Genomic DNA, 18,151 nt, shown 5'->3' on the forward strand with positions numbered 1-18,151 from the left:
TTTGCAGGAGGCTTAGGATGAAGCAGGTGCTGAGGCTGCAGTTAACAGATGTTTTGGTTTCTGCCGATTGCAGTTTAATCTGTATGGAACGGGAGAGTTTGGCACACCAGTACGGGTAATTCTGTGACTGTGAATCACACCTGCATTATAAACATTAAATGCACCCTATTCTGCCTCTTCTATTTGTATTAGTAATGTTTGCTTCGGGTTCATGTGACAGACATCTGACTAAAGGGGGCTGTAGTCAAGTGAGAAAACAAGGTGGTTTCAGTCAAATCCTGTTCTAAGTGTCTGTGCTAGAAAGTAATCACACAGGTTGAATATTAGGGACAATTTATTCTCTGCAAGAGTAGTCGGACATTGGAACAGGCTGCCCAGGGTGGTGGTGGAGTCACCATCCATGGAGGTGCTCCAGAACAGTGGAGATGTGGCACTGAGGGACATGGTGGGATGAGTTCAGGTTGGACTTGGTGATCTTGGAGGTCTTTTCCAACCTTTACAATTCTATAATTTAAGACTGAATTTTGAATCTGCAGCTATGTACTTTTCCCTTAGATTAAGAAGACTTGCTAAATCTCAAGATGTTCTGGGGCAGTTTGGGAGTGGCCAACAAATAGCCTCTGAGCTTGCTGTAGGGATAGAGTCTTACCAACTAATAACAATGTATGTCCAGCGCTGATTGAAAGAAGTGTGTAGATCTGGTAATTTAATAGTGAAACTTGATTCTAAGACAAAAGCCTGGTTATTTGCTTCTCTTTGTTTTGTTTAGCCTTTACAGTAAGGGATGGTAAATGCTGCTGAATAGAAGCAGCAGAACAGTTTATTGGCAGGAAGATGGGCTGGGAGAGGAAAAGGACATCAGTTTGCTAGAGCCCTGCTAACAAGACTCAGTCTTCTGCTGTAGGAACTGGGAGTTCTGGTGTGCTGTAGCAACGTTGCCATAATTCAGGTCAATATTCACCTTTTTTCTCCCTTTTCTAGAATGTCCCGTCTCCCTGGTGTGGCTGCAACCTGATACTCCTGGAACAGGAGTGATTTGGTGTCTGCTTTGGTGGCAGTGTCCTTGGGGTTCTATAGCTTGGGGACACAGTGAGCTTACTTTGCTTGAAGGAAAGCTGCATTCCATGCCAAACCATGTCGTCAACCCTAGTTATGAAAGAGTGCTTCAGGCAAAGAATTCATGTCCAATCGTTTGGACGTACCCTCAACAAGGTGCATGTCAGTTGCAGTGGGCATTGCAGAGGGTCTGTGTAATTTAATTGGTAGTTCTTACTTAAATGCTATCTCCTTTATTAAAGGGAGCGAACGGAAAAGGATCATGTGAATCCTTCCCATGTGAGATTAAAATGAATATTAAAAGAAAAATGATGGTCGTGTTGGGGCACTAAGCTGAGCTCTGCTACTGCCTTGTCCTCAACCTAGGTCACTTTGAACTAGGTCTGCAAACACGCTAATGTACCTTAGCGGAATTTTCAGGAGTCTATAAACAATGTAGGTGTCTGTTTCATCTGCACTTCAATGGATGTACGTTCAACCACAGCCGTAAGGAACACCCATACAAACCCTACAGCTGGAGATAAGCAGCTGAGAGATGTTACTCTGTTCTTCCCTGTATCTCCATTTGCTCCATTCTGCTTTTGCCCCATCTCACCCCTTGCTTCAGCAAACAGCCCTGCTTCTTAGCACAGCGCAGTGTCCACATCCTGCTCCTCCTGGGAGTGCTTTCAGGGCAGGAATGTGGTATTTCACACTCAGCTGCCACAGGACCAACCACAGGCCTACTGCTTTAGCTCAACTCGTAACCTGCCTTCCACCTTCCTCCATTTTCTTCTCCCAGAGCTTCAACTCAAGCCAACTTACAGGTTATTTTTCTCAGACATACAAATAGAACCATGTGGCTTTTGCATCTGCATTCCAGCCCTCTGCTGCTGTTTGCTCCCTCCATCAATTCACAGCAGCATTCCAATCTCCCCACAACATCTCCGTGCCAGCCCAGGCTCTTCCCCTCCATCTCCAGAGCTGATCCAAAACCCACTGAAGTCAACAGAAAACCTTCTATTGCTTTCCAGGGCCTTTGGATCAGCTTTGCAATTCTTCTTTAAAACCTACTCTTTACATAAAGCATTTTCTTGTGCTCTGTTGTGTCACACATTCCCAGGGTGAATTATCCTCCTTTTCCTCAGCATTTAGCATTTTGTCCTTTCTTTCCAGGTTCTGTTGGAGGACATAGTCAAATAGCTGCCTTAGGACATAATCGGATTAGGCTGCTAATCGGAGTAGCTGGAAAAGTTTCCTCCCTTCCAGCTCACGTGCAGCACTTGGCTAAGGTTGTACTTTACCATAAAGTAAAATGCCTTCACCTAAATTGTAACTGAAACTAACACAGCATCAGCTGAGTTGTTTCTTAAGAGGCTCTCGTTAGATCACTGACTTTCATCTGATTCATCGCTGCAAACTTCTTACATCTCTGTCATCCTCTGTGCCTTGGAGAACTTTATAGACATACATGGTATGCTCCAAGCATCGAGTTTCTTCCTTCCTTTTTTTTTTTTTTTCCCAAAATAAGTGATGAAAAAACATTACTTCATCTTCCTTCTTTATCTTTCTTTCTTAGCTGCATTTTGCTTAATTCTCCTGCATCACCATAATGCAATATGTAAAGCAGCAACCTAAGGCAGACAGTAGACAGCCAAGTCAAGGTACAGGAACTTCCAGTATATTTCTCAAGATCCAGTAACTGTTCATAATTTCACAGCGTGATGTAAGGTGCTTTTCCTGAAGGTTAATACTTCTCAGAAAGTACACATGTCCCCATTTCTGGCTGCGCCATGTGTTGTGCAGTTGTACGTATGTGTTTGGGCTGCTTAATGTCCTCCATCTGTGCTGCATGAGTGACAATGCAAATCGTTGTGAATTAAGCACTGCGGTCTCCGTTCCTTTTGTTTTTGTTTTTTTTTTTGTATTCTTTATACTTGTAATATGTGAAATCTGGCTCCATTTTTCCAGGGTTTGGGGGAATCTTGCATGCTACAGCACTGTTCTTTCAGGGATCCATATGGAGCTTTGCACAAGGGCAATGGGTGGCTCAGTTCCTAGAACTGAGTTCTTGAAAGAAGACCTCCCCCAAAGCTATGGGTAGAGTTACTAGGCAGTTTTAAACCTGTAAAAGGCCATGGGTGAGCATGACTGAATGTCTGTGTGCAAGAATGAATGCCTACCTCAGACCTCCACAAGCCGGATCTCCTTTCTGCCCATCCATCCTTTCCTCCTTCACCCCATGTTGCCCATGCCTTGCACCTGCCTGCCCTGCCACAATCAAGCCTTTCAGTTCTCTGCTTTTACTCCTGGGGAATTTGGAGAGAGTTGGCAAGACACACGGCTTTATTCTGGCAAACAAATAAAGGGGAAGCAGAACTATTTTACCTGGATGACCTGTCACGGTGCCTCCAGTTTGATGGACTCCAATTGCTTCCCACACACATAGAGTACATAGTGAACATTTTATTGAGTCATCTCATCCCTGCACTTGAAGCAAAAACTTGAACAAAGAAGCAACTGTCCTACCTAAGCTACCTCTGCAGCAGGAGATTTTTCCTGGCATGGGAAAGTTGATGTAGTTACTGACAAAAAGCTCCCAGTGTGGACATGGCTGTCCACCATCCAAGCTGTGCTTTGGACCAGCAGAGCAAAGGTGCCTTCTGCTTGAGTGAAACAAGCTCAACGGGTGCAGGTATGGTTGTGTCCACATTAGGATGCCATGTCTAGCATGGCAGTTTTTTCTTTACCCCACTTATGTGATATAGCCAATGTGTTTCAAGTAGTCTAGGCTTTAGATAGACGAACAGCAACTGCAGTTCATCTGTCTATAGCCAAATCCTTCTTGACTCAGTCTGCTGCCTCAAAAAAATGAGTGTTTTTTTTTCATTTTTAGTTGCAGCCTTTTGCCTTTTAAGGCCTGATCCTAACAAAGAACTTCCCCCAAAGCACCTTTAGGCTGCTCTGGCCTCCAACAAGCGGATGTTCCAAGACTGCTGGGAAGGGAGACTGGTGAGAAGGGGAGCTGTCACACGGCGAGTTGCATGCCATCATCTGATGACTTCCTCATGGAAGTGCGTGCTGTAATGAGTGCATCACAAAGTGACATTCGCCTTTTGTTTCCTGTGCTTACCGCTTCCCTGTTTTTGGCGTGAGTCTTAGCCCAAGAGAATGACAATGGTGGCATTGTGCTGCTCCCTCAGCTAACCCTGGAGCATTGGGAAAGACTGGCTGCTTACACAACACCTCTGCCCCCTCTCCTCTCAACCACAGTCTTCTGTAATTGTCTGTAGCCTTGCTGATCTTTTTTTTAGGCTGTGATGTAGCAACAGGCATTGGCTGTGAGTGACCCTAGATATTCTTTCACAATATCCTTGCAAGGTGAATATTTTCCCATCTTACAGGTGGGAAAACCTGAGCTATACAAATTGCACTGTTTGCAGTGAGTGTCTATCCAGTCTGGTGGTAACCTTCTGGACCAGATGTACACCTTTGGGATTGTATGAAACTGAGCTGCAATGTCTCAGTGAACTATCACACCCTGAGAGGGCACAGGGACGCTGTCCAACCTCAACCCATCCCCACCATGCCCATAGAATCATGGAATCATTGTGGTTGGAAAAGACCTCCAAGATCACCGAGCCCAACCCCAACTCATCCCACCGTGCCTGCTAACCATGACCTTCAGTGCCACATCTCCACAGTTCTTGAACACCTCCAGAGACGGTGCCTCCACCACCTCCCTGGGCAGCTGTTTCCAATGCTTCAACAGGAGGTCTTTTCCAAACTTATTAATTCTATGATTCTATGCAATGCAAGAAGAGAGGATGGTGCCAGAAGCCCTCTGCAATGTATGAAGATGCATCATCCTTCTAAGGGAGAACTACATCCAACAATAGCAAGATATAACTGTCTGTGTTCAGCAGGCCCTTGTCTTGGTAGGCATGAGGCACACAGTGCCTGCCAGCTCAGCAGGTTTCATGATGAGTCTTAGTATATTCATCGCTTTTCATAAAATCTTGATCCCTGGAGTCATGTGAATAGGTCACAGTTTCAGTTTTCACTCATTATTATTTTCCTTAAAAAGAAAGCAGTCTTCTGGGTCTTGGATCTTGAGAAATGTTTGAAAACATGAAGCTAGGCAATGTAAAACTGAGAAAGCAAATAAAAAGAACTGTAGATGCATTTTTTTAAATCTCATGTTGGTGGGGTTTGTAGCTGTTTTTTAGGCCTGACCAATGGTTTTGGATGCTCGAAGCTGGCAGTGTGGAGTCCTGATCTGAGCTCTGAGTTCTCCCTTTTTCCAAAGACATTGAGAGCCACAAAAAGACAAAAGGTGAAGTAAAGCATGTATTTAATCATACTTTACAGATCAGATGCTGCTTTAAAGTGTTTGAGACTAAGGACTCAAGGTCTCTGGGAAGTCTGTAGTGGCATGAAGAACTGATTTCAGATCCTCTAAGGGTCATGGAGACATCAGTTCTAACAGGAGAGTTCCTAGCTTCAAACTGCAATTCAGTAAACAGGGATCTTGGCCCACCAGCTGCCTTCTTCTTGTGGTCAGGAACTCATTTTACATGCACTGTGTTTCTCCTGCCATCCTCTGCATGCCTGTGAGAGCACTAAACACCGTGGAGAGAGGGCAAAGGCAAAGGCTGGTGTGGCTGTACAGCCAGGCCTGGCTGTTTGCTTACTTCACGTGCTATCGTCTTCCATCAGATAAGCCTGTAGCCATGTGGTGGAACATTTCCAGAAACAAATCAGCCAGAAAACGTGAGATCACAGGCTGGGAGACAAACAGCAGACCTCTCAGGTTCCTTCTGTCCCAGCTATGTACCTACCCCATCAAGTCACATGATGGGGAACTGGCCGTGATTCCCATGCAGAGATTGCCTTCCAGTTTCCTCCTGCTCCAAGGTGTGCCTCCGACCTGAAGGCATATTTTCATAAGTTAGGGTACAAGAGGGTTGCAAGGGACAAACAATCAAGCCCGTAAGTGACACTTCTGGTGAAGTAGTACCTTGACTAAATCTTGTGTTCCCACTCCACATCTTTGAACAGAAACAGCAGGTCAGCTCGCTGTCCTCACCTCACCACGCTCAATGCGTAAACATTCGCTAACTCTTCTTCTTTCTAAGCTGGAACATGTCCGGTTTTTAACTGATGTCATTCAGCCAGAACTTATTTACCACCTTTTCCTGATTTCTGTGTGACTTTTGGCCTGTCCGAGTATTTTAATTGGAGATGAAGGAAAGCCTGCTTTAAAATTACGTTTGTACAGGAGAAGGTTTTAACGGTCCTGTTTAAAAAGTACATTTGCTGAGTGCCAACCCAAACATGCATAGGTACATTAAATAGAAAAGGTTCTTTCAAATTATTACCTGCAAAAGGTAGAATTCTGAAAATTAAATCAAGTAAAATAAACTTCCAAATGCCTTTAATTGAAAGTTAGTACACTTTCAGAATACTGTACATTTGTTAGCTGAGTATTTTTAATCTCTTAATCCACACTTTCCAGTTATTGTTGCTGTTGTAATGCTCCATAAATAATGAAAACTCTTAATAACTGAACTATCTTAGTAAAATGCTCCATAAGGAACTCAGAAAACAGCAACAGTGTGCACTTCAGCTTAGCACAGCTCACCAAGGCTGTGTGAAATATTTCATGTTCAACATGGCAACAGTTCCAAGGTTAATGCCAACAGACAGTTGCTGTAGAGTGGCTCTTGTTGTCATGGTCTTGCATTATCACAGCTCCCAGCTTTGGTTGGCATTTGGTAGGCTACCACTCTTCCTCACCTCTTGAGATTGATTAGTGCATTTTGCTCAAGAGCTCTGCCTCTTCCCTGTGTTCTGTCTGCTGCCAACACCGCTGTCCCTAAATGGAGCCATTCAATGGCTTCACAGCACCAGCGATGAACATCCAGCACGTGTCTTCCATACACAGCCAACGTTGGTCTTGCAGCCTTTGGGTGTAGAGCTATGGGCTTTAGCTCATGTGCTCATGAAGGAAGAAAGACTACAACAAACAAATCACACACAAAAAAAACCCTTAAATTCTGCTGAATGTTTGACCAAGTGGCCTCTCACCCCTATAAATATTAGCATTTAGAGGCTTGATTTTTGTGTCTGTATGTGTAGAAAAGGGAGAAGGGGAACATGCAGAGGTGTAGAGGAGATTATAAAATCTTTAAGTAAATAACCCATGTAATCCCTGCTTTTGTGTGTGTGGCAATTTCTCCAGTGGTGTGAGTTAAACATTTCCAAGTTCCTTTCTTAAAATAAGTTTGGTGGACATTTTGGAGCTCTGATCTGATGCCTAGGAAAATTAATGGTTTTTTTTTCTCTCTCTCTCTTTGTTTTCAATCATAAGAATTTGGGAAGGGCACAGTAACCTTCAAGCTTGTTAAAATACTAATTTGGAGCCAGATTCTGTTATTCTATTTTATTTTAAGTTTCATAAAACTTTGGGGAATTTTTTTTTTAAATTGTTTTCTTCTGAGCATCCTGGCCTTGCTCATTTCTGTGCAAAAAGTGCCAGAATGCCCCAAGAAAAATTGATTTTGCAGTATTTCCGAGCTCACTATTACCACGAAGTAGTAAAAATTCACGAGAAAGAAATGTTAAAAGATTTCTAGAATGAAATGATTTGGGATACAATTGCCCAAGTATTCTCTCAAGCAAACACCCTAAGTTTTAAGGACTTTTGTCAGTTATAGAACAGTGTGAGAAACTGAATAAAAAATCTCTATGTTTATTCACCGTAAAGACACTGCTTCACAAAGGATTCCAGGATGAATCCAGTGGGGAAGTGAATAAAAATGGGAAAACAAAATGAAATTACGTTTCACTGAACTGCAGTGTATTCTTACTCTCTTCTGTATAAACTTCTGTGGACTTATTTGATCATTTCATCCTTCAATCTATTTGGATTGACATCCAAGCAAGGGCCAGACTGGAGGAGCTGGAGGGGATGAAACAAAGAGCAACATGGTTTGGTGGGCACGGTGGTGATGGGTTGATGGTTGGACTTGATGATCTTAGTGCTCTTTTCCAGCTTTAATGATTCTATAATTCTACAAAAATATCCTGGGATTTTTTTGGCACCCAGCCTCCCATTTATCTCTGCAAAAGCCAGATACATAATTTCAAATACATTTCTTTAAAAGTCTATTTTTTTTCTAATTTTTGGAAATTTTTCTAATTACTGCTAGAAGAAGGAGTGTGACATGGTAAACAGCTCCTGCAGCAGTGTCTGCCTGGTTCAAACTAGAATCTCAAAGGGTATTTCTGCTCAGAGGGAGCAGTTTCAAATTGAACTGGGAGCTAACCTTTGTCTGCCATTGCTCTTTGACCATGCCAGATTATATATTGGAAAAAAAAAAATGAGCCCAGGGCTAGTCACCTACTTCTAATCTCATATAATAATATCCTTCTGTTGGTGTCACTCACTAATTTTATATAATCCTGTATTCTGGCAATCCACCTTTATTTTCCGGAAAGTACAGACTTGAGCAGAATGGTACTCTCATGCACCTTGCAAAATGGTGTGCTCAATATCCCCATCAGTAACTGCAGAATTTAAACAAAAGCTTCCCTGTCGTGTGTGTGAGAAAATCTTTTGCTTGTGGTGGCATTTGGAAGGTATAAATATGTGGCAGCCCAGCCCATAAACAAAGTAAAGCAGGAACGTTGCTGGGGTGAGATCTTCTAACCCTGGTTAGGGCAGAAAATCGCCTCCAGATCTTGGCTCATTTTGCACTAATTGATCATTGTTGCCCATTGCCATCTCGTGAAGGCAGAACTGGCTAGGACATTGGAACAGGTTGCCCAGAGAGGTGGTGGATGCCCCATCCCTAAAGACATTCAAGGTCAGGCTGGATGGGGCTCTGAGCAACCTGACTGAGCTGTAAATGTCTAGTGGTGATGTCCAGCATGTAGCCTGGTCTAGTGGTTGGCAACCCTGCACACAGCAGCAGGGTTGGAACTACATGATCATTATGGTCCTTTTCAACCCAGGCCATTCTGTGATTCGATGATTGTATGTCCCTGTTGGAATTGGACCAGATGGCCTTTAAAGGTCCCTTCCAACTAGATTCAGGGATTCTGTGATTCTATCCCACAACCCTGCAGTGGACTGGTAGGTACCAGAAAGCAAAGGACAGGGGACATGGAGCTCACTAGACTTGTAGCCCTTCTGGTGCCTTCTTTGTCATTGCAGGGAGGTTTTACTATCAATTCTCGCCTTGGACTGCCAGCCAGCTTCTGATGGGAGGAAGAAATCGGGAGCCAGGTCACTAAGACAACTGCCAAGATAACAGCTTATTCAAACAGTGCTGTTTATTCTGCAATTTATTCAGTAAATTGGCCTGTCCGAATGAAATTTGATGGGAAATTATTCCGGACATGGAACATAGCTTACATGGCAGCTGCCATGTATCTCCCAATGCAAATCAAAGCGTATTTGATCCTTCGAATATGTTATTTATAAAACTGAAATCTACTTAGCACATTTTAGCACATTTCAGAAAATCTGTCCTGCTGATGAATGCCTTGAAAGCAAATTTCTACAATGCAGTGTCTGCCAAAACTTTAGGCTATGAGATCTCAGCCACATCGCTGTTATTCATGCTCATCAGTCTCATCGTGTTTGTGATAGAAAAGATTCTGATAGGAAATTAAAAATCTGCCAGAGGTGTTGGTAATTCGATAAGAAATTAGAATCCTGCCATAGGTGTCAATGCAGTGAGGATGTCAGTCTTTCTGTTAAAATCTCAAACTTCAGTTTAATCCCCAGAACTGTGCCCTATTTGAATTAAGCCTGGTGACTTTGTGCTTCCAGAGCTTTGGGTAAGGGGGAGGATGAGTGTGGAGCATGAAGCCATACAAGAGCTTCTTGTTGTCCTTATAAATAACTGCCCAGAGATACACCTGCATGCATAGAGCAGCAGTCCCTATGCAAGTCAAGCAGCTCTGCACTTCGAAACCCATTTTTGGCTGGGATGCATTTCCTGACCATTTCCTTCCAACTTCTTGCTCACCACAATGCACATATACACGAACACACCTTTGCTCACTGGTTCATTCGCACAGTGCTCTGCTTCTCATACAAACTAAGCCTCTTTGCACCACTCTATTTACGAGAGGAAATCAAGTGAGCATAAATGACAAGACTTTCTTCCTTAGCTCTGCATTACTACAGCCACTGCCATCGTGGATTCTAGGGAATGCAGTGTAAGCAAGCTCTGGGGACTTGAGGTGCACAGAGACAAGTGGTTGCCTATGCATGTTGACGTAGGGAAGGTGTAAATCTTGATAAAGAGAGATCTAACTTTTCGGACAAACAGAATAAACAGAGCTTTTCTTCTCCTCCTGTTCAGGAGCGTATGTTTGATCTCATATTTTATGGTAACTTTCCATGAGCACTTCTGAACTTCTCAATTGTGAGACCATGCTTTGAACCAAGAGCAAGATAACAGGTTTCACCAGTGGTTTCACCATTGTTCCACTGAGGACACTCTAAATGTGAGCTTTTGTTACTACACTGCACCTTTTCACTTGCTTTTGCTGTAACACCAAAATGCTCGTGCTGCTGACCTTCTTCGTTCAGTAGAGGACTCAGTCTGCTGTGTAGGCTCCAGTAAAGCTCTAAATTATGTTTCTTCAGAGAATCCGTGGGAATACAGTGCCTAAATGCCAATGAAATGGAAATCAGGTTGTCATGACCTGGGGGGAGAGAGGAGAGGGACTTGGAGTGATTTAGAGACATATCATGCTTCCCGCCCCACAAAGTGACAGTAGAATTGTAGGCTTCTCCGTCACACATCACTACTAGGACTTTTACCCTCAGAACCTATGGGCATTTGGAATTTCACTGAAACTCAAGCACTTTAGGGAGAAGCAGTTTTGCAAAACTGGAATTTACGCCCCATTTTGAGGCTCTTGAAAGATGCTGCAACTTTCCTTTCATGTATGATTTTCTTCAGTATGGCACATGACAAATAAATACAGAGAGGGAAAGTGGAGACTTAGAAGTGGTTACAGACTGTGACCAAAGCCAGTTCCCTGCTCTCTATAGCCCTAAACATTTTTATAAAGCACTTGAGATAAGGATTTATTGCCAAGCACTCTGTCAGGCTGTACTTTGCCAGGTTTCATGTCGCTGACTAATGCAGTATAGTTGTTACAAGCCTGTGACTTTACATTTACGTCATCAAAGCACTCAAACCAAATAAGTGCGTAGGAATTAATGTTAAAAAAAAATAATCCAGTGGAAGACCTTATGAGAGGGAAAGGACGCTTTTCTTTTACTTCACTTTTCCAAGTTGTCTCTATTCACATTCTCTTGTACCTGCAAACTCCAAACCACCAATGTGTACGTGCCTAAGCAGTCAAGCAGGATGACTTGCGGTGACATGGAACAAAGGATGCCACCACCGTGTCCCCATGACACCTGCTGGTTCCTCTTGAATGGTGACAATGGAATGGGTTTTGAATACGTCTTTCATACCCTTTTAAAAGTCAGCAGTTATTATGGCATGAAGAATCTTGTTTATTTCATTCTCACAACATCTTAGGCAATTGCCTTCTGTTTCCTCGTTTTGGGTATCTTGCAGCCTCAGGCTGTTTTCCTGTTGGGGAGCAGAAAGCAGTATGATAGGTACATGTAATTCTCTTTTTGGCAATCCTGTTGCTAGTGAAGACTTTCAGTTGAAAATTCATATCTTTTTTTACAGAGAAAATACCATTCTCGGTGTTTCTTATGCTCAAGCGTTCCCTTAGTTCTCATAAGATGCCATTCTTTTACCCTTGTGTATTATTTTTTCTGGTGCTTTCACAGAAGTACATTTCCGTTCACACCTCACTCTTCCCTATCTCATTTGCTCTGACGCTAAACTCTACAAGTGCCACCTTTAGCAAGACTGCAAATAATAAAGAGCACCAGGAAATGCTCTATGACTACTGAAAATAGAAGTCAGAAGAGAGGATGGATGTGGGAGGAGAAGGAAGATGTGGGGGAGACTCTCAGAGCTTTTCCTGAGACTTTGGATCATTATCTTTAAAAAAAAAAAAAATCCTTCAAAACAGAAGATGAGAGCACCTACCCATATCTACAGCAACGTTTCCATTTTCTCTGGGATGAGTCATTCAGAAGATGATATTTCTGCCCCCAGGTTTAGAGACAAGTGAATCAGTTCTGTTCAGAAGACTCAAGCACCTTGGGCCCTCCCAGTTCTGCTTGGAACCAGCTGCATTTTGGAATCTGAGCACAGCTGATGTTAGATAAGTTTCTTCCAAACTTCCCGGTGTGCTCCTGAGTTTCACATTACCGGCGAACATTTAAAGCATTCTTAAAAGGTCACTTCTCATTAAGATATTTCAAGCAGAGAGAGATGGATTCATTCACTAAGGGCAACTTTTTGACCATTACTTAAGAGCAGAACTGAAATAGATCTGTGGGAAATGGGTTTTACCTTAAAGCAACCAAAGTATATCGGTGAGTTTTGATATAAACTTTAATTAAATGTAACAGGAGTCTTTCCTCGTTGGAGACATTACTATTATTTCAAAGAATATTCCCTCTGTGCCATTGGCTTTGTGATAAAACAAGACTCATGCAGGTAATTGTTCAGTTCTATTTGGGACATTATCATAGAATCGTAGAGTATCCCAAGTTGGAAGGGACACACAAGAATCATTGACTCCAACTCATGTTGGAGACAGGTGATGTGGTTGGGAGGTGAGGCTTGGAGCTTGTGCTCTTGGAGGTGGCTTGAAAACCTTTTTTTTTGTGTGGCTACAACTACATAGTGTAGGTATGAGGGCTGGATTCACATTACCTTGCATTCTATGTAACTGCTTTATATAGTGCACATACAATGTCAATGAGTTGTGTTGTTTTAACAGCGGCTTTGCACAGGGCAGAGTTAACATAGGCTCTCAGTTACACTTTACATCCCATTTCTCATCACTCCAGAAAGGTTTGGGAAGCCCCAAAGCCATCACAGAAGCAAGGTAAATCTGTCTCATTAGGTTGAATTCATGCTGGGGTATGTTCCCCTTGCTCAGGCAAAGAATATGAATATACATTGTCAGCATTGGGGCCAGTGCTTCTCTGTTGTGTGTTGCTGCCATCCAGAGCTCATTGCAGTAAGGTGCATTTGGAGAAGACGCTGCCAGTTCCAGTCATGCAAGGTAAAAGGCAATAAATAATAAATGCCATAAATAAAGGATGATTTTCCAAAACAGCTTCAGCTTCCAGGGAGAACTGGAAGCTGTATCTACCACATGTGGAGCAAGAATGTTTTCATTTCTTATTCAACCCATTCTGTCTTGCCCCAGAGATTTCAATGAGGAGAACGTGATCACCTCAAAAGAACCTGCAATGCCCATAGACAGCATTTATGTAACCCTATTTGATTACTCTTAAACAACTCTTGGTAGCTCTGTAGAGAATATAGGTATATCTTTGGCTGCTGACTGTTGTTGTGATATTACCTACCAAAAGTGAAGAGAAGCACAGATCCATCACTTGCATTACTGCATAAGGCCTTCTGAATTCTAGTTTCAAAGGGAGACGTGAGAGTTGTATCCCTGGGAAAATCACATTGTGGCCTTCATTCCAGTCATCACAAGCAGTCAGAAACGTGGCCATTTGTCAAGACACCCTTCTGCATTGGTCAAGGAAGAGAAGGAAAACCGTACTACGGACGCTGGTTGCAGGTTATGCCCTTGGGTGCCTTTGCAAGCTCTTGCAATGTCCAGCATGTTTGGAAGGAGCCAGCTTCTCCTCCACTCTGGGTTTTCAGGAGGTGTATTCATATTGCTTCTTTCTTATTCTTCCAGTGTTGTTTTTAAATCTAGGGAGTGGAGATCGTGCTCTTTGTAATTCCTATTCACCCGGTGCACTTAAATTCATGTTCTGTTCTGCTGCTTCTCCCCACCCCATCCACATGAAAGAATTGGCTTCCATGGATCCTTGGCTGGCATCGGCTCTGTTGAAATCGACGCAGGTGACCCAAGGATCTTGCCTAGGGTGTTTACTCAGAGCATTACCTGATTGTACTTGCACAAAGAGGCACTTGTGACCCGTAGTGTTACTGAGGCTTGCTGGTTAATTTTAAAACGACTCATCTGGTGTAAGAGAAAGTTCAGCTGCTTTACTGGAGAGCGGGCGAGGCGTGCATGGGGCATGGGGAGCACAAGAAAACAAATACCGAGAAAATGAGTCATGCAGCTCTTTACTTGAAAGCTCCACGCTCCCCTCTAGCAATATTCCAGCTCAAATCCAGACTATAAATCACTACCTGTGTGAACTCATGGATTACTCATTCGTCATGTGTCCGGCCAAGCCGTGCCAGGCTCTGCTGTTTGAAGTGGTTAACCCCTCGCCGAGGTGGTGGGAGCCATGGAAGCTGCTTTCATTGCTCTGCTTGGACATGAGGGAGCTGCACAGAAAGCCTCAGCCTTGGGTTAATGTGGGGAAGGCAAAGCAGAACCCTAATGGGGTGTGACGGGCACTGCTGTGTTGGAGCTGTGCGGTAGTGTCTTTGGAGCACAGGTCAGTAATTCGTAACTCAGCTGATGTTCCCAGCACGGCAAAACAATCTGGTTTTCCGCTTCATTTGCAATTGTAGAGTGATCAGTGCTGTCTCATTTCTCTTCCACTTAAATTGCAAGACGCTGTGTGTCACAAGGAGCCGAGTCTGGGCACCCAAAACCACTACCAAGCGGCGTTTCTTAACGTTTCCCATGGAGGCATGGTCTGGGAAAACTTGAGAACAGCTCCCCACTTCCCTCCTTCCCTGCTGCCCCACAGGCAGGCAAAACACCTAAACTTTTTTTTTTTTTTTTGCATAAAAATCTTTGGCCGCTCCTTCCATCTCTCTAAGAGAAGGGCTGCTCAGGTGAGACTGAGCTGCACAGGTGAAGATGGTTAATGCTGCCCAAGATGTCCTGGTAAGCCTCCATGAAACACTGCTTCAATTCCCATTCCAAAAAGTTGTGGTTTTGCATGGGGGCCGTTATTTCCCAGCCCCATGTAAGTATCCTACAACCTCAGGTAGTAGGCATCAGCTATCTGTGTTCCAGTATCCCCCAAATTCCCTTTCTGACTATAGAAACCATGAATCTGGAACTGGGCACAGACAGTCTCCTGTGACAAATCATTGCCAGAGCAGAAAAGGGATGAGGTTTGGAGGAAACACTCCAAAGAAGCCCAGGGTAGAGGTATGTATATCACACAGCAAATGCTGTTAACCTTCTTATTTTTGTGCTTGCAAAAAAAAAAAACCAAAAAAAAAAAAACCAACTAGCTGGAAACAACTCAAGCAATAAATCCTGGGGAAAAAAAAATAAATAAAAGAACACTTGTAAGGATTAAGCAACACAGAGACAGAATTAAGTTGTTTTTTTAGGGTTTGCATGATACATTTGCCTTGCAGTGACCTAGAATTTTTGCTCTGTGGGAAATTTTCATAGAAAGGAACAGGACAGGAACTTTGATTTCTAGTTCTGTGGAGAGGAGCTCCCTTTCCAAGCTGTTGTTTTTATAAGTAATAAGTAAGAACAGCTAACAAACAGAGTTTGAGTTTACTGCATTCAGTAGTTGGATCCTGGATGGGAAATAAGCCTGGAAGGTACTGAGCTGAACTCACACTGAGAGGTAATAGAGAGCTACACAGTAAAATTCAAAGCCAGTCGACAGTTAACCTGCATACACTCAGGCAATATAGCATTGAGCTGTCTCTTATGTGCTTCTAACACTCTTGGGCTCATTCCTGCGACAGTTCTTGTGTTTTAGAACTGTTATGTGTCATTTTCATGTTTCTATGACATTGCTGGTAGTGCTTAAGCTTAGAAAAATCTTTGCTGGCCAAAGGAGCACAGGGCTCAGCCAGGGGATGGGTGGGCTGTAGCGTGAGCTGGTATTGTTCTCTTGTTTCAATCAGAAGTTTGGAACGATTAGCAATGTTGTGTCCACAGGAGGGAGCCAAATACATTGCTCTCAGAAAGACACCTTTGACTTTGGTGTCTTTATCAGCTGATCCTGTATGAAAAGGATTGAGAACCAATGGTAACGTCTATACATAGTGATGGAGCCTAATGTGCTGTTATATAGGGAACCCAAACCTATCCAGATTATCTGAAAAGAAGTGGCTGGACCTGATGATCATAGTGGCCTTTTCCAAACTTAGTGATTCTGTGGCTCTATGTCATGTTGAGATGTATCCGAGGGCTGTGCTAACCACTTCTCACAATGGAGGCATCTCACAAGGAGAAAATCCTTTTCTCTGACTTGACCAGCAGTAGACCTGCTTGAAAGAAATGTCTATTGCAGGCTTTTTCTGCTCTCACGCTGTAGTATGGAGAGCTGAGGCTCTTTCTCTTCTCCCTTTGGCTCTGGATAAAAAGCCACACGATGGCTCGTATCCAGTGTGGTGACAGCAAAGGGATCCAAGAGAATGGCACAGAGCTGTGTCAGGGGAGGACCAGGTGGGAGTTAGGAAAAGGTCCTGCATGGAGGGTAGTGGGCATGGCACAGGCTTTCCATGGTTGGGCGTGGAACAAGACATTGAGGCCCTGGAATGTGTTCAGAGAAGAGCAACGAAGCTCTGAATGGTCTGGAGTACAAGTCTTATCAGTGTGGAGAAGAGGCTCGGGGGAGACCTTATGGCTTCATACAACTCTCTGAAAGGAGGTGGTAGTGAGGTGGGAGTCAGTTTCTGCTCCCAGGTAACAGAAATAGGATGAGAGGTAATGGCCTTAAGTTGAGCCATGGGGGGTTCAGGTTGGATATTAGGAAAAACTTCTTCTCAGAAGGAGTGGTCAGGCACTGGAACGGGCTGCCCATGGAGGTGGTGGAGTCACCATCCCTGGAGGTGCTCAAGAACCATGGAGATGTGGCACTAGAGGTTAGTGGGCATGGTGGGGGTGGATTGGGGTTGGACTTGGGGATCTCAGAAGTCTATCCAACCTTAACAATTCTATGATTCTATGATTCTAAGGCTCCCCAGGTCAGTGGTCAGAGCCCCAAGCTGCCAGAACTCAAGGAGTGGTGTCCAACCCTCAGACGTAGGGTTTGGGGTTTAGGTGGTCCTGCATGGATTTGAAATTGGACTCAGTGATCCTGGTGGGTCTTTTCCACCTCAGGATCATAGAATCATAGAATGGCCTGGGTTGAAAAGGACCACAGTGATCATCTAGTTTCAACCCCCCTACTGAGTGCAGGGTCACCAACCACTAGACCAGGCTGCCCAGAGCCACGTCCAGCCTGGCCTTGAATGCCTCCAGGGATGGGGCATCCACAACCTCCCCAGGCAACCTGTTCCAGTGCGTCACCAGCCTCTGAGTGAAAAACTTCCTCCTAATATCTAACCTAAACCTCCCCTGTCTCAGTTTAAAACCATTCCCCCTTGTCCTATCGCTGTCCACCCTTGTGAACAATCATTCCCCCTCCTGTTTATACGCTCCCTTCAAGTCTTGGAAGGCCACAACTCTTCTCCAAACTAAACAAGCCCAGATTGATATTCTGTGATTCTCCGATTCTAGTTCCCCAACCCTTATCACAAACTCATCTGCCATCACGGAGCATAGAGAGGGGGAGGCAATGAATATCTTCAGGAGCAAAAGATTTGGGAAACCCTCTATGAGGAAACTGGGCCCTTTGCAGAGTGGCTGCAGAGGGAGCATGTACCCTTGCAGGGAAAGCAGCCTCGGATCTGCAAACTTCTTCCTGTCTTGTTTTCTTTTTTCCCCTCTAAACAAAGCTTTGGTATGCGGCCTGTTGCCGAATGAGGAAAACATAACGAAAAGAAAGCTTTCAACTAACTAACTAAAAATAAACAGTGCTTTTTATAAATATGCTGACAAATTTCACGGATGGGATTTCTTCATCCTCAACTTCATCAGAGACGCTGGGGATAACTTTTCCATATTAAAAATAATTCATTATTAGTGTATTTTTGGTATTTGTTAGATTCCGTGGGTTTTTGAGCTGTTTGCTAACATCTGACATTGTTTTGGGATATGAGGTAGTTTGCACATTTGCTTTTGCTTTGAGACAGAATGACCTTTCTCAGCTCACTGAGGGCTGCAGCTTGGTTCCTTTTATCTG

The 18,151-nt window shown here is 43.7% G+C and overlaps 2 long non-coding RNA genes across 3 annotated transcripts; one reads left to right on the plus strand and one right to left on the minus strand.

Annotated features, from left to right (window-relative positions):
* Positions 6,477-12,360, minus strand: LOC110387163. 2 transcript variants are annotated; one of them, XR_002432411.1, is made up of 4 exons: positions 12,141-12,360; positions 11,546-11,666; positions 10,633-10,761; positions 6,477-7,054 (listed from the first exon to the last, which is right to left on the minus strand). It is a non-coding gene; the product is annotated as an uncharacterized LOC110387163 (long non-coding RNA). The 2 variants fall into 2 exon arrangements; XR_002432410.1 differs by lacking the exon at positions 6,477-7,054 and having other exon boundaries at positions 8,508-10,761; positions 12,141-12,354.
* Positions 14,191-15,251, plus strand: LOC110387017. The gene is made up of 3 exons (XR_002432376.1): positions 14,191-14,596; positions 14,716-14,994; positions 15,156-15,251. It is a non-coding gene; the product is annotated as an uncharacterized LOC110387017 (long non-coding RNA).

This window comes from Numida meleagris, chromosome 21 (genome assembly GCF_002078875.1).
Source record: "Numida meleagris isolate 19003 breed g44 Domestic line chromosome 21, NumMel1.0, whole genome shotgun sequence".
Lineage (NCBI taxonomy): Eukaryota > Metazoa > Chordata > Aves > Galliformes > Numididae > Numida > Numida meleagris.